Below are 14,909 nucleotides of genomic sequence, written 5' to 3'. Positions count from 1 at the left end.
GGCTCCCCTGTGACCTCCCTCCCCAGACACTGACCCAGCCAGCCCCACCCATGACAGCCCTAGTTCTGTCTAGTTCCTGTCTGGTGCCCACCTGATCCTTTCCTGAGCAGAATCTCTGGGCCTCAGTTTCCCTGCGACTGAAAGAAGCTGAGAATAAAAGGGATGCTCAGTGGATGCCGGCTGACTGGGGAGCACACCGCGCTCGTCTGCGGCTGCGTGCGCAGCAGAGTGACGGATGGATGGACAGATGGATGGATGGACGGGTGGAGGGATGGAGGGACAGATGGATGGATGGACGGATGGAGGGACAGATGGAGGGATGGAGGGATAGATGGAGGGATGGATGGATGGATGGATGGATGGATGGAGGGAGAGATGGATGGTGGACAGATGGAAAGATGGATAGGTAGATGGACAAATGGACAGATAGATGGATGGACAGTTGGATGATGAATGGACAGATAGATGGATGGATAGATGGATGGACAAATGGATGGATGCATGGACGAATGGATAGATGGAAAGATGGATGGAAAAGATGGGTGGACAGATGGATGGATGGATGGATGGATGGGTGGATGGATAGGTGGACAAATAGATAGATGGATGGATGGACAGATGGAAAGATGGATGCACAGATGGACAGATGGACAGATGGATAAACGGATGAATGGAGAGATGGATAGATGATAGATAGATGGATGCATAGATAGATGGACAGATGGAGAGATGGACGGGTGGAAAGATGGATGGATGGATGGACAGATGGACAGATGGACAGATGGATGGATGGGTAGATGGACAGATGGAAGAATGGATGGGTGGGTGGATGGACAGATGGACTGACATGGGCTGACACGGATGCTGGAGGGTGGACAGTCGGGTGGAGGGGCGGCTCTGTGGAGTTGGCGGTGTTGGCAGGTTGGGGCGCGCTCTGTGGCGGGTTGGGTCGCCGTCTTGCTGGCTGGCGGGTGGCAGCCACCGGCCCTGCCTGGGGCTCCGCTTCCTCCCCACCCCGGGCCGCCTCTGCCTGTGTCCTCTCCTGTGTGACCCTGCGGCCCGCTGCAGCTGCAGCGACACACACACACACCCCGGCAACCCTTCAGGCTACCGATGGTCCTCCCCTCCCCGGAGGGGCCGGCCTCCCCGCTCACCCCTGCCCTGTGCCGCTCCAGTGTGCCTCCTCCCGTGCCTCTACCACCGCCTCCCAACCCACACCTCCTCCTGCTCCTCCTCCTCCCCTCCTCCCCCTGCTCCTCCTCCCCCTCCTCCCCCTCCTCCTGCTCCTCCTCCTCCTCCTCCTGCTCCTCCCCCTGCTCCTCCTCCTCCTCCTCCGCTCCTCCTCCTCCTCCTCCTCCTCCCCCTGCTCCTCCTCCCCCTCCTCCTGCTCCTCCTGCTCCTCCTCCTCCTCCTGCTCCCCCTGCTCCTCCTCCCCCTCCTCCCCTACTCCCCCTGCTCCTCCTCCCCCTCCTCCCCCTCCTCCTGCTTCTCCTCCTCCCCTCCTCCCCCTGCTCCTCCTCCTGCTCCTCCCCCTGCTCCCCGTCCCCCTCCTGCTGCTCCCCCTCCTCCTCTCCTCCTCCTCCCCCTGCTCCTCCTCCCCCTCCTCCCCCTGCTCCCCCTGCTCCCCCTGCTCCCCTCCTGCTCCCCCTCCTCCTCCTCATCCTTCCCCCCTCCTCCTCCTCCTCCTCCCCCTCCCCCTGTTCCTCCTCCTCCTCCTCCTCCTGCTCCTCCTCCCCCTCCTCCCCTCCTCCCCCTGCTCCTCCTCCCCCTCCTCCCCTCCTCCCCCTGCTCCTCCTCCCCCTCCTCCTCCTTCCCCTCCAACCCCTCCTCCTGCTCCTCCTCCCCCTCCTCCTCCTCCTCCCCCTGCTCCTCCTCCTCCTCCTCCTCCCCTCCTCCTCCTCGTCCTTCCCCTCCTCCTCCTGCTCCTCCTCCTGCTCCTCCCCCCTCTTCCTCTCCTCCTCCCCCTCCTCCTCCCCTTCCTCCCCCTCCTCCTCCCCCTCCTCCCCCTCCTCCTCCTGCTTCTCCTCCTCCTCCTTCCCCCTCCTCCCCCTCCTCCTCCTGCTTCTCCTGCTTCTCTTGCTCTTCTTGCTCCTTCCCCTTCTGCTCCTCCAAGACCCCTTCAAAACTGCCCCCTCCTGCCCCAGACCAGGGCTGGAGCCTTCCCTACCTGCGTCCCCATAGCCCCCCGGACCCACCCCACATTTCTGCGTCCCTCTGTGTGTGTGTGTGTGTGTGTGTGTGTGTGTGTGTGCGCGCATGCGTGCCTGTCTGTCTGTCTGTCTGTCCTGGGGTTTGAACTTGGGACCCAGACTGGCACTCTACCACTTGAGCCCTAGCTCCACTTCCAGTTTTCTGGTGGTTCCTTGGAGATGAGTCTGGCAGATGTTCCTGTGCGGGCTGGCTTTGAACCAGGATCCTCAGAACTCAGCCTCCTGGGTAGCTGGGATGGCAGGCGTGAGCTCCTGCGGTCTCCTTGCTCTGACATGGCCCTGCGGGAGGACCCTGGGTTCACACCCTCAGATTCCCGCAGGGAGGGACGGAGGGAGGGAGGGAGGGAGGGAGGGAGGGAGGGAGGGAGGGAGGGAGGGAGGGAGGGAGGGCTGCAGGGTGGTTGGGCCCCACGTGGGGAGTAGTTGCTCCTCCTGGTGAGCGGAAGGCACCGTGGGGGGCCATGACCTGTCCCAGCCATGGAGGCCCCCGCCTGACCCCTGCGCCCTCCGCGCCTGACCCCTGCGCCCTCCGCGCCTGACCCCTGCGCCCTCCGCGCCTGACCCCTGCGCCCTCCGTGCCTGCACCAAGGGCTCCTGGTTGCTCTGCCGCCTCCTCCCCCCATCAGTGTGACCCTCCCCACGCCTGTGTCCCAGAATTCCCGCTTCCTCCACCGAGGCTGCCACTTGCCTGGAGAAGGAGGGGGAGGGGAGCCTCAGCCCCCCTCCTCTGGACAGCAGGCTGGCATAATTCCCACTCTGTGGAGGTACTTAGCGTCATAAAAGCCGACAGATCATCCGCAGTCATGTCCTGCCCCAGCTTAGTGCTCTGGACCTGAACTCTGGGATTACAGGCACCGGAGCTGCGACCTGCGCTGCTGCTCTGACCTTGGCCGTGATGGGGGTGGTTTGTCCCTCCTCCCTCTCCCTCCTCCCCTCCCTCCTCCCGCTCATCCCTCCTCCCCCTCCCTCCTCCTCTCCTTCCTTCTCCTTCCCCTCCTCTCTCTTCCTCTTCCCTCCTCCTTCCTCCTCCTCCTTCTCCTCCTCCTCCTTGTCCCCTGCCGGCTGGGTCCTTCCTTCCATTCTCTTTTAAAAAAAGATAGCCGAGCACTGTGGCTCCCGCCTGTCATCCTAGACACTCCAGAGGCTGAGATCCCAGGATCATGATTTAAAGCCAGCCAGGGCAGGAGAGTCCATGAGACTCTTATAACCACCACAAAGCCAGCCATGGAGCTGTGGCTCAAGTGGTAGAGCACCAGCCTTGAGCACAAAAGCTCAGGGACACTGTCCAGGCCCTGAGTTCAAGTCTCATGACCAACACACACACACACACACACACACACTAATTGCAATAAATAATTTACACGAAATAAAAATGCAGGGTTGGGAATGTGGCCTAGTGGTAGCGTGCTTGTCTAGCATGAAGCCCTTAGTTTGATTCTTTAGTACCACATACATAGAAAAGGCCAGAAGTGGTATGGCTGAAGTGGTAGAGTGCTAGCCTTGAGCAAAAGAAGCTCAGGGACAGCGCCCAGGCCCTGAGCTCAAGCCCCAGGACTGACAAAAGAAGAGACAGACAGACAGACAGACAGACAGACAGACAGACAGAGAGACAGAGACAGAGAAGAGACAGAGAGAGAGGAGGGAAGGGTGTGTACTCCCATCCCCTGTCCCTGCGCCCCATTTCCCCTCACTTTTCTGACAGAGCCAGAACGTGAAGTGTTTGAAGACTAGAAGTGTCCTTTGCCCTTGGGTAGCCCCCCCACCTCTTTCTGTGCCTCAGTTTCCCTGCTTGCGCAGTCAGGGAAGTCTCCTCTCCTCCACAGGACAGTCGTGCAGCCTGCCGGGGTTAGAACCAGCCGCTGGCCTCGGAGGGCGGAGGGCCCGAGGGCGCCGTGCGAGCGTAGAGTTCGCTAAGTCAGAAGCGGGTTGGTAGCAAGGCGTATGCGACCAGGCCCTCCTCGTGGGAGGAGCCGGCCTCACAGTCTGTCCTCCGAGGGACAGCCCTGACTCTCCCCGCAGCTGGGAACTGTGTCTGGCTCCTCTAGACCTCAGCGTCTCCACCTGTGAAACGGGTCTGTCACCGGAGCGGGCACTGTGGATGGGGGTGGGGCGTTGGGGGGGACTGGGCTCCTGGCCTCACCCATGTTCCCAAGGAGAGGAACACACACGGTCGCTCTGGGTCCTTGCGAGTCCCCTGGTCATTTTTAACGGCCGAGTAATACTCCTTCAGAGAGCTGGCTTCGTTTCCCCATCTGTCATGGGAGACGCAGGCGGCACCCAGGTCTTACTGCGACAGATGACCCAGTGAGCTTTGCCTCTGGGGACCCTGTGGCCATGTCCCGGTTACCCTGAGTGGGAAGGGATGTGCCCGTGTCCCCGGGGGCTCTCACCCCATCCAGCCCCCAGAGTCTCCCTGCCCCGCCCCACCCCCCAGCCTCATCTTCTCCCGGCCTGGCCCAAGGGATGCCGGGCCCTGGGTCTCAGCACGGCTGTGTGGCAGATACCCTTCCCTCCCCCCACCTGCCCGCCTCCCAGCCCCCCCCACCTGCCTGGGGACACTGGGCCTTCTTGGTCCCCAGGGATGAAGGCGCACTTCCTGAGCACTGATGGGATTTGAAGTCACAAAATAGAAACAACAATAACTGCTTTCTTATTTGTCTTCTAACTTTATTTCATTTTTTTTGTCGGTCGTGGGGCTTGAACTCTGGGCCTGGGCGCTGTCCCTCAGCTCTTCAGCTCAAGGCCAATGCTCTACCACTTGAGCCACAGCGCCACTTCCGGTTTCCTGGTGGTTTATTGGAGATCAGAGTCTCACGGACTTTCCTGCCAGGCTGGCTTTGAGCTGCGATCCTCAGATCTCAGCCTCCTGAGTAGCTGGATGACAGGCGTGAGTCTCGGAGGCCATGGCTGGCCGCCGGTGCCAGACTCCTTACTTTATTATTTTATCGTTTTTTCATGCTAGTCTATGGAGCAGCCTCACACTTTGGGGAGGAAGCAGGTATAAATCACTAAGCGATCAGTACTGGCTGCCACCAAGTGCTAGGTCTCTGCTGCCCTGGGTAGGGGTGGGGGTGGGGGCCCCCCTCCAGGGCCCCAGCCTGTCTCCCAGCCTGACTCAGGAGTCCTGCCTTCGTCTCCCCTCCCCCCCCTCCTCTCTCCCTCCCCCTCCCCCTCCCTCCCCCTCCCTTATCAGCTAATGGAAGAGGTCGGGAAAGCCGAGCCTCTGATAATTAAATTTACTTAACGGGTATTCAAGTGGAGTAATGAGAAGTTTAATGCAGTGATTAGATTTTTCTTTAATTAATTAAAATGAGAGCCATGCGTCTTGCCAGCAAGCCGACTTGACCTCGTGCGGGAGAGGCCTGGCGCTGGGGAGGTGGGGGCAGGCGGGGCGGCACGGCCCCCTCCCGGCTTCAGACACCCCAAAAGTGAGCCCTACGCAGGAGTGGGAAGGAGAGTCAAGTCAGCGGGAGGACCCAAGAGTGAGGCCCAGCCTCCTGCACAGAGACAGGAGGTGGCCTCGGGGAGAGGATGAGGGCCTTCTCCCAAAGAAGGCTGGTTGGAATGCGAGGAAGCACTTCCCCGTGGCTGGGGCAGAGGGATCTGGGAACCCCAGCAGGGCTGTCAAGGCGGGGACTCAGGATCAGTCTAGCTGGCCAGAAACAGGGCATGTTATTTTCAAAGCCAGGAAACAGTCTTCACTGAGCCCTGATCCCAGACAGGCTGAACCTGGATTCTGGATCTGTACTGATCCCCGATCCCAGCTGTAGGCTGAGCCTTCATCCCAGCCTTCATCCTGAGCCCTGATCCTGGTCCTCCACTGGGCCTTCAGACTTGCCACAGCAGCGGCCTGTTTGTCCATTGTCCCAGCCAGCCCTGCTGCCCACAGGCCGGGCCACAGCGATTCAGACTTAGTCCCTGCCCACAGGGCAGGCAGGGAAGGCGGCAGAGGCCAGGCTGAGGGCCGCAGGGCCCTGTGTGGGGCTGTAGTTAAAGCCATTCTTGGGGAGCAGGTAGGAGGGGGGCCTGGCCTGGCCAGGGGGCGGATCCTCCTCCCCTGCCCTTGTACCTCCCGGGACCCCAGAGTTCCTCAGCTCCGTCTCCCTTGTCTGGGGAGGACTCTGCGCCCCCCCCCCCCATGGCTGTAGGGTGGAGAGTTTAAAATCACATCGTATTACATTCCTTTCTCTTTTCCTGGTTCAGAGGTTTGAACTCAGGGCCTGGGTGCTGTCCCTGAACTTTTTCCCTCAAGGCTGGTGCTCTACCACTTGAGCCACAGCTCCACGTTCATGGTTCCCTGGAGATAGGCATCTCACGGACTTTCCTGCCCGGGGCTGGCTTTGAACCACAATCCTCAGATCTCAGCCTGGTGAGCAGCTGGGATGATGGGCGTGAGCCACCGGCCTCTTCAGCCTCTGTGAGCTGGCTGCTCTGACTCTTCACCCATTTTTCTTTTTTTCTTTTTTTCTTTTTGCCCTGTTCTTATTGATATAAAAGAGCTTTTAGTGCCTTAAGAATTTGAAAACTTCTCCTCTATTGTTGCATGCTGGAATCTTTTCCCCAGCCGGTTGTTTGTCTTTTCGGCGTTGTTTGTCTTTTCTGTGTAGTTTCTGGCCTCTGTGGCCCCACAGAAGCCGTGGATCTTTATTCATCAGATCTGTCAGGCGGGGCAGGGTTGAGCTTTTACAGCCAGGCGGGGCTGGTCTGGTCTTTAGGGTCCCCATGGTGGGGTGGGAGGGAATGACTTGGCTCACCCCCCCCCCCCAGGCAGGGGTGGGCAGGAAGAGCCAGGAAAAGAGAAGGTAGAAAAATAGGATTGGCTGACAGGGTGAGAGCGAGCCCAGTGCCGGTGCTCAGGCCTGCCATCCCAGCTACTCAGGGACCTGAGATCTGAGGACTGGGCTTTAAAGCCCACCCAGGCAGGAAAGTCCACGAGACTCTTATTTCCATTGAATCACCAAAAAGGCAGAAGTAGAGCTCAAGTGGTAGAGCACCAGCCTTGAATGAAAAAGCTAAGTGAGAGGGCCAGGCCCTGAGTTCAAGCCCCAACACCAATGAGTGTGGGAGGGGTATGGAGGAGGGGAGAGAAGGGAACAGAGGGTGGGGGGCTGGGGGACTCCACTGGTGTGTGTCTGGGGGGTGGGCCCTATGTTGTCTGGGGCTGGGGTCTGTGTCTATAGGCAGGGCCTTGTGTGTGTGGTGGGGAGGGGGGGTTCTTGTGGGTGGGGCCTGTGATGAGGGGCAGGTCTTTTGGGGCGGGGCCTTGTTGAGGGGCGTGTCTGTGGGGGTGGGGCCTTGTTGAGGGGCGTGTCTGTGTCTGGGGGCGGAGCCTTGTGGCCAGGCCCCACCCACCATCCTGACCTGGGAACAAGATTGGCAAAGGAGATGAAAGCAGACACCTGTGATGCTGCCATAGCGAGACATGCACACAGGAGCACACGCATTCACACGAGCACACACATTCACACCTGCACACACGTCTACACTCAGTCACATGGCGCATCATGGGACAGCGGTGTCCACCTTTTGTAGGGTATCTGTTGTGGACAAGTGCAGGGTGGGAGACCATGCGTTCTATTTAGTGGAACTGGGATTTGAACTCAGGACCTTGTGCTTGCTAGGCAGATGCCCTGCCATCTGAGCCAGGGCTAGCCTCAGACTCTGATCCTCTGCATCTCTGCCTCCCTTATGATTGGGATTACACACAGGAACTGCCATCCCCCCCCCCATCCTCTCTTGAATCCTGTTATAGTTTATAACGTGAAGAATCCAGAGCCAGAGACTTTAAATACCTTGCTGAGGGCCACAGAGGCTGGCTTCCAGCCAAGGTTCCCCGGAGAAGCTGGGATTACAGGTATACCCAACACTACCTGGCTGGAGCAGCCTTCCTCAGAGGCAGTGCGGGGAGAGGTGGGCAATGCTGGGGTGATGGAGCCAGGAAGGGCCCCCCAGGCCCCCCACGCGGCCAGTGCCTGCCTCTCTGTGCCCCACAGAGCCCACACATCTTAAGGTGATAATGGCCAAAGCACTAAGTTCAAACTGTAAACCCACAGTTACGTTGGCATCTGCGGGCCCTCGAGGGTTTTCCTTCCCCCATAAGAGGCCCGTCGAGGGGCCCTGAAGGAAGTCTAGAAGGGACCCCAACTTCTGTGAAGTCAGGCCCTGGGGGGATGGAGGCCAAGGCCCTGCTGGGCAAGGCCTCCGCCCATACCTCCCGTCTCCATGCTGGGAGGAGGGACCCCACTTTGGGGCCTGCCTGAGCCTCCCCCCCCCACCGCCCCCCCACACACCATCAAGGTGCTTGTGTGGTTCTGAGGGGAGGGTCAGGCAAGACCAGGATCCTAGCCATTTCCTTTTCTTTTTTGTCGGTCGTGGGGCTTGAACTCTGGGCCTGGGCGCTGTCCCTCAGCTCTTCAGCTCAAGGAGAGCGCTCTACCACTTGAGCCACAGCGCCACTTCCGGTTTTCTAGTGGTTTATTGGAGATAAGAGTCTCACAGACTTTCCTGCCGGGGCTGGCTTTGAACCATGATCCTCAGATCTCAGCCTCCTGAGTAGCTAGGATGACAGCGTGAGCCACCGGCGCCGGGCCACTTCCTGCTTTTTTGATGGCTAGTTGGAGATGAGAGTCCCACACTTTTTTCTGCCTGGGCTGGGTTTGAACCTGGAACCTGCGGTCTCAGCCTCTGCTACGAGTAGGATCACAGGCGTGAGCCTGGAGCTCGGGCTGTGCTAACTCCTTGTTCCTCCCCTGCAGTGCATGCTGGGACCACCGCCTACCCGCCACCACCCCTCCAGCCCCCACAGGCCTGTCTGCTTGCCTCCTGGCGCCATCTGACCCAGGTAAGGGGAAATCGAGGCAGGCTCCCTGAGCCGTGAGCCTGTCCAGGGTATGAGGGCTGGTTCCCAGGCTGGCCTCAGTGGATGGCCTCGCCTCTCCTGGTCCCGCGCGCATCCTCAGGGCCAAGACTCAGCAGCTGCACTGCAGTCCTGGGCCACGGGCATGCTGTGGGGTCTCCGCCTGCCTCACCTCTCCTGTTCTCTGAGCAGGTCTGGGGGTGGGGTGGGGAGCTGGGCCTGGGAACTGGGGACAGATTGGTGATGGGGAGGTGCTCAAAAATGGAGCCTTGGCTTTTCTGGAGACTCAGCTTGCTTGGAGGGCGGGAGGGAGTAACAGGATGAGAAATGGCTAGATTTTGGGGTGCTTGGGATGCGCTTTCCCCTCATTGGTGTCATTCTCTGATGGTTCCAGCATAGCGGTCTAGCTCTTCCCACAATCCTTTGCTCCCCAGTGCTCACTAGTCATGCTCAAGACATCCATATAGATCCTTCCAGACCTTTCTTTATGCACTTAGAAGCATATTTTAGCAAGAAAAACACAATTGTGTTAGTACCACTTGCTCCCTCAGGACTCCTTTATTTATATTTATTTATGTATATACATATATATGTATATTTGTGTGTGTGTGTGCTGGTCCAGGGGCTTGAACTCAGGGCCTAGGCACTGTTTCTGAGCTTTATTACTCAAGATTGGTGCTCTACCACTTGAGCCACAGCTCCACTTCTGGCTTTTTGGTGGTTCGTTGGAGGTAAGAGTCTCGCAGACTTCACTGGCCAGGCTGGATTTGAGCCTCCATCTTCAAATCTCAGCCCTCTGAGGAGCTGGGATGACGGGCATGAGCCTCTGGTGCCCGGCTTCAGTTTGTATATTTTCAGTTGAGTGTGGTGGTGCATGCCTGTAATCCTAGCAGTGGGGAAATGAAGGCTGGCGAGCTACAGTTCAAGGCCAGTCACAGGCACCAGGCCTCTTCTTTTCTTTAATGTATTTCATCCTATGAATGGATCTGACGCCTTCATCCATTTTCACTCCTCTCTGTGACCATGTAGATTGCTTTTGGCTTTCGCTGTTTCTAAACCTTGCTCCGGCTGCCTCTGGCTTGGGTGTGGGTGTGCTTGTGCTGTGATCCTTGGGAATGTCTGCCTGGGCCAGGGGCCTTGGGACCTCCATGTTTGTTTTGGCCAATTCCTACGGCCAGATGAACTTCCGGGAGGCCGGGCTGTCCTCTTTCTCAGTGATTCTGTGTCCCATGTCACACGGGTATCGTCTGCCATGTCTAATGGTGCAAATGATTGAATTTTACCTGTGTGTGTGCACACACACACACACACACACACACACACACACACACACACACATGCACGTGCGAGCGTGCGCCGGCCCTGGGGCTTGAACTTAGGACTTGAGCGCTGTCCCTGAGCTCTTGTGCTTCAGGTTGGCGCTCTCCCACTTGAGCCACAGCATCACTTCTGGCTTTTTTGCTGGTTCACTGGAGACAAGAATCTCATGGACTTTCCTGCCCAGGCTGGCTTTGAATCTCAGTCCTCAGATCTCAGCTTCCTGAGTAGCTGGGATGACAGGCGTGAGTCATAGCACCTGGCCGACTTTCTCTTTCTTTGATGGCGGATGAGGTTGAGCGTATTAATAGGCACTTGTGGGCCATTTTCTTTCTTCCTGTGGGAATTGCCTCCCCCTGCCGGGCCTCCCCCTGCCGGGCCTCCTCCTGCCGGGCCTCCTCCTGCCGGGCCTCCTCCTGCCGGGCCTCCCCCTGCCAGGCCTCCCTCTGCCAGGCCTCCTCCTGCCGGGCCTCCCCCTGCCAGGCCTCCCTCTGCCGGGCCTCCCCCTGCCGGGCCTCCCCCTGCCAGGCCTCCCCCTGCCGGGCCTCCCCCTGCCAGGCCTCCTCCTGCCAGGCCTCCCTGCCCTGTCATTCTTCGGGTGGGTATTCATGGAGCCCCTTCCTGGGTTGGTCTCATTAGGGCCTTGGAAGTCAGCAAACCTGATTTCAAAATAAAAAGTGAAGCCACACCGGGCATTCCGCGTGACTCGGGAGTTGCGCGTCGGTGTTGGTTTCTCCTGTCCAGGGCTGGAGACAATGCGCGTTTTATTATACGCGATGTATAAGAGGTTGAAAGACTTCACTGTATCTCTGGCTCGGGTTCCAACTTGCTTGCCACTGCTTGGATTTTAGTGGATTAAAAAAAAAAAAAACAAATGTATCATAGGTGAGGCACCGGTGGCTCCCGCCTGTCATCCCAGCGACTCAGGAGGCCGAGATCTGAGGATCATGGTTTGAAGCCAGCCCTGCCAGAAAAGTCCCCGTGAGACTCTTATCTCTAATAAAGCTGGACCTGGAGCTGTGGCTCAAGTGGTAGAGCACTAGGCCTGAGTGATAAGAGCCAGGTGAGAGCACCCAGATCTGAGTTCAGGTCCCTAGTACTGGCGCATGCGTGTGCGTGCACACACACACACACACACACACACACACACACACACACAAACTCATTTCTGCTTATGAAGATTTTTTTTCATTGTTTTTGTGTCAGCCCTGGGTCTTGAACTCAGGGCCTGGGCGCCGTCCCTCAGCTCCTCAGCTCATGGCTAGCTCTCTACCACATGAGCCACAGCGCCACTTGCAGTTTTCTGGTGGTTCATTGGAGATCAGAGTCTCATAGACTTTCCTGCCCAGGCTGGCCTTGACCCGCGATCCTCAGATCTCAGCCTCCTGAGCAGCTGGGATGTCGGCATGAGCACCAGCGCCCAGTCTGTGTTGCTCTTTCACTGAGCGACACTTTGGGCGGCGTTGGGCTTGGATGTTGGACACCTCAGTCCTGTTCCTTTGTCTGATGTATCAGCTGGTGCCAGGCCGGCCTCCGGCTCCGGTCCTCCCCCTCCGCCTCCCGAGCAGCTGCCATGGCAGGTGTGTTCCATCTTACGCCGCCCACCGCGTCTCTTTCGTGGCTGAGTAATAGTCCGCAGTGTGGCTGCCCTCACCGGCTGATCTGCTCACTGCTGGGCACCGGGAGCCCTGCCTTCTCCCTCCTCCCGGGCCTGCCCTCAGGGGCTGCACTTGCTGGCCCCCAACATGGTTTGGCTTTGAATGCTGCCTCAGCCCTGGGTGCCCAGTGGGGAAGAGGTGAAATGGGGCGTAGAATGTTCTGGAAGCCAAGGAGCTCCTAACCTTGGGGGTGGGCATTCCTGGAGGGCTCCCTGGAGGAGGAGGACGAGGTACTACCCCAGCTTCCCTTGGTCTTCGGGATCGTGCTGAAGGGTCGTTGGATCGAGAGCTTGGGGACAGGCCACAGAGTCCTCCTCCCTCCCGTCCCTGAATTGTTTGGCGTCTGGAGAGAAGGGGGATGGGGGGGCTCGAACACCCAGTGCGCGCTTGGACCCCAAGTAGGGATTTCTTTTTCCTGAGAAGCAAAGTTTCCTGTGAAATATTCAGGCCATGCTAGACTTTGGTGGATCATGGTGGCTAGGCAGGTCCACGGCTGGGGAGGCCACATGGTGTGTGTGTGTGTGTGTGTGTGTGTGTGTGTGTGTGTGTGTGTGTGTGTGTGCACGTGCATGTACTGGGGCTTGAACTCAGGGACTGGGCTGTGACTGTCTGGTTTTCTGGTGTTTTATTGGACATAAGAGTCTCACAGACTTTCCTACCTGGGCTGGCCTCAAACCTCGATCCTCGGTCCTCAGCCTCCTGAGTGGCTGGGATGACCGGCGTGAGCCACGGATGCTGGATTTCCTTCTCAGCAGAGAGGTTTCCTAAGGGCGGGAAGGAGCTTGACTTGGGGCTTCAGCTGCTGTGTGTGTTGGGATGTGTGTCGGGAAGCGGTGTCCGGTCTTTCTGGTCTACTCGCACCAGGGGCGCTGTCCGTGGTCCTGAACGTGTGTTGTGGTGATGTGCTGTGACTAATGGACTGCGCCACCTGTCTGGCTCTCTGAAGATGGCTTCCAAGCATGGCCACCATTCCCAACTCGGGGCTGGCTCAGGGCCTGGGGCCGCCCGCTGGGCTGGCAGGACACACAGGCCTAGAATCAATGCATGCACTTGGCAGACGGGGAAACTGAGGCCCAGATATTACCTGAAATCTGGAGCGAAGCGGGGCTGGGAGGGGCCTCGGGTTGTTCCCCCTCGTGCCAGGCAGAGGGGACACACCCTGGGGGCCAGTGACGCAGGCCCAGCCACTCCTTTTACTTCCCTCCGTCCTGACCCAGCAGTGGAAAGATGGCTCTAGAGCGCACGCCTGCCATCCTAGCTCCTCAGGAGGCTGAGATCTGAGGATCACGGTTCAAAGCCAGCCTGGGCAGGAAAGTCCGTGAGACTCTTATCTCCAATAAACCACCAGAAAACCAGAAGTGTCGCTGTGGTTCAAGTGGTAGAGCACTCGTCTTGAGCTGAAGTGCTGAGGGGCAGCGCCCAGGCCCAGAGTTCAAGACCCATGACTGACAGGAAGGAAGGAAGGAAGGAAGGAAGGAAGAAGGGAAGGAAGAAGAAAAGGAGGCATGGGAAGGCAGAGTGGAACGGGGCTTGGCTGCACCCCCAGCACCCCCAACCCCAGGCCTGGTCACCCCCTCCCCATGGGTCCCGCTGGTCTGGGGCGCGGGGCTCTGGGTGGCCCACCTGGCCCAGAACCTTCACCTCCTCTCAGCCCACGGCCACTGTTAGGGCTTTGTGCCAGCCTCTGTCCTCCTCACCTCTCCCTTCCCTCCCTCCTCCCTCCTCCCTCCCCTTCACCCCACTTTGCCCTGCCAGGCTGAGTACACACACACACACACACACACACACACACACACACACACACACTTACACACAGCTCCTTGTGTGGCAGAGAGAGAGAGAGAGAGGGAGAGGAAAAGAGAGAGAAATCTGGGTCACTCTCCTGCAGAGGCCTCCTTGCGTCCCCCATTCCAGGCTCACCCTGCCTCACCCCTTCCTGGGCCTCCCTGTCCAGTGGCCTCATTCTGGAGCCTCTGAGCGTCTCCTGCAGCCAGGGGTGTGTGTGTGTGTGTGTGTGTGTGTGTGTGTGTGTGTGTGTGTGTGTGTGTGTGTGCCACAGCTCCACGTCTGGCTTCTTGGTGGTTAATAGAGATGAGAATCTCACAGACGTTCCTGCCCTGGCTGGCCTCAGATCACGATCCTCAGATCTCAGCCTCCTGAGGAGCTGGGATGACAGGTGTGAGCCCCTGGGGAGTCTCCTGCTCCCCTCCCCCCCGCGCTGGCCCTGCCACCAGCTCCAGACCGAGCATGGACACCCTGCCACCCACCCCTACTGGGGGGGGTGCTAAATCTGGGGACACCACCTTAGTGACCTGCCTCTCCCGCCTGCCCCGCCCCCCCCAGATGCTCATCCAGAGGACTCCGCCCTCCTCTGCTTGAGTCCTAGCTGAGGAAGGACTTCTGCAAGTCTGACCACAGTCTCTCATGCTTTCATTCCACCCCGCTACTCTGGGAAGAGCCACCCAGAGGCCCTGCGAGCTGGTGGGGGGAGGGGGGCGGGGGGTTGAGGGCCCCCCACGCCTCCCCACCACACCTCCCCCCGCGGCCTGTGTGAAACCCCGCCGGCCGCTCCCCTGCCATTACCATGCTCATCACAGCCTCCGCCGCCTCACTTCTAGCAAACTCATTTGCCAGTTGAAAGGGCTCCATTTTCCACTCTGCTTGCCCAGAGTCGGCCCCTGGCTCGGCCCCCTCTGCCTGCCTCCCCCTGCACTGCCCCGCCCAGGGAGGGAGCCGCAGTGCTCGCCACCACCCCCCGCAGGCCTCACCCCTGCCTGGGGACCCCTGGAGGCCCCAGCCCCTCTCCTCCACCTCTGCCCCAGAATTAGGGGCTCAGAGGCCCTGCGTCTTCCTTACTGTACAGCAAAG

General features: G+C 59.2%; 1 protein-coding gene across 2 annotated transcripts in view; it reads left to right on the top strand.

The window, feature by feature from the left end:
* Positions 1 to 14,909, top strand: part of Lingo1 (leucine rich repeat and Ig domain containing 1) — a 97,768-nt gene that overhangs the window by 53,605 nt on the left and 29,254 nt on the right. Inside the window, exon 3 of one of the 2 annotated variants that reach the window (XM_070042842.1) lies at positions 8,966 to 9,051. The exons of the other annotated variant lie outside the window; for it this stretch is intronic. The gene's annotated coding sequence lies outside the window, so the exon portion shown is untranslated. The remainder of the gene's footprint in view (positions 1 to 8,965; positions 9,052 to 14,909) is intronic. 2 annotated transcript variants of the gene reach the window in all.

This window comes from Dipodomys merriami, unplaced genomic scaffold (assembly GCF_024711535.1).
Source record: "Dipodomys merriami isolate MVZ:Mamm:240054 unplaced genomic scaffold, mDipMer1.0.p SCAF_33, whole genome shotgun sequence".
In the NCBI taxonomy this organism is placed as follows: Eukaryota; Metazoa; Chordata; class Mammalia; order Rodentia; family Heteromyidae; genus Dipodomys; species Dipodomys merriami.
The sequence above is the reverse complement of the archived record's forward strand: the minus strand, read 5'-3'. Positions and strand labels throughout refer to the sequence as shown.